The sequence below is a fragment of the Orycteropus afer genome, unplaced genomic scaffold, assembly GCF_000298275.1.
Source record: "Orycteropus afer afer isolate SDZICR_OR568_19922 unplaced genomic scaffold, OryAfe1.0 scaffold00048, whole genome shotgun sequence".
Taxonomy (NCBI): Eukaryota; Metazoa; Chordata; class Mammalia; order Tubulidentata; family Orycteropodidae; genus Orycteropus; species Orycteropus afer.
This window is the reverse complement of record NW_006921635.1, coordinates 1,814,750-1,815,740: the sequence shown is the minus strand read 5'-3', so window position 1 is coordinate 1,815,740 and position 991 is coordinate 1,814,750. Positions and strand designations below refer to the sequence as shown.

Below are 991 nucleotides of genomic sequence, written 5' to 3'. Positions count from 1 at the left end.
GTGTCATCTTTCTCGTTTGTTCCATCTGATGTGCCATTTCCAGTCCTAGTTTGCCTGCCCCTACTGTCTCATCTTTACTTTAGAGTAATCTTTGATCATTTGTTCTTATACAGATGATGTTTTAAAGGAGCTCGTTACTCATGGGTGATATTCCTTATTTTATGAGCCAATTTGTTATTAGCTAAAAGGTGGCCTCAGGGCTTTAGATTTAAAGAGTATTTCAGGGCGATAGTCTCAGGAAGTCCTCTACTACCTACAGGCCCAGTAAGCCTGGACTTTTGAGGAACTTGAGGTTTTGTTGTGTAGTATTCTCCCAATTCTATCACGATCCATCTCTGTAGCCCTGGTCGGCATGGTTGGTAGTGAGCACTGTCCAGTTTCGCCGGTCTCAGGGTAGATGAAGCCATGGTTCATGGGAACTGTTGGGCCTTCCTTCTCTGAGTCTTTTGTTTCCTTCTTTCTCTTTCTTCTGCACGAGTGGAGACCAATAGTTGTACCTTAGATGGCTGCTCACAAGACCCCAGACGTTTCTCACCTCACTGGTATTTAGAACATACACCTCGTGAACTATATATGCCCGTAAACTGAGTTGTCCTGTGAAACTATGGTCCTAGCCTTCAAACCCCAAAAACCAATCTCCCAAGGTGTTTGGTGTCTATAACTACGTCTTCTATGTGGTTTATTATATATGGATATACATGCATGTACATGCATACCTGTGTGTACATATGCCTGATGTATCTGTCTCTGCACACATACGTACCCACACATTCGTACTCACACACATATATGTCTATATACATATTTGTTTAATCATATACATATTTTTTAGTTGTTGTTGGTGCTGTTGCAAAATTTTATGGAATTTGTCATACCTTCTTCTCTTCTGCACTTCTTAGTGCCATCATTTACGTTGGTCAAGCTGTGTACACGTCACCCGCATTTGATGCTACCTGTTCTGTCACCATAAATGACAAGTGTCTTCTACATC

The 991-nt window shown here is 41.6% G+C and overlaps 1 protein-coding gene across 1 annotated transcript in view; it reads left to right on the top strand.

The window, feature by feature from the left end:
* Positions 1-991, top strand: part of DNAH10 (dynein axonemal heavy chain 10) — a 147,363-nt gene that overhangs the window by 42,298 nt on the left and 104,074 nt on the right. The gene's annotated exons all lie outside the window — the stretch shown is intronic.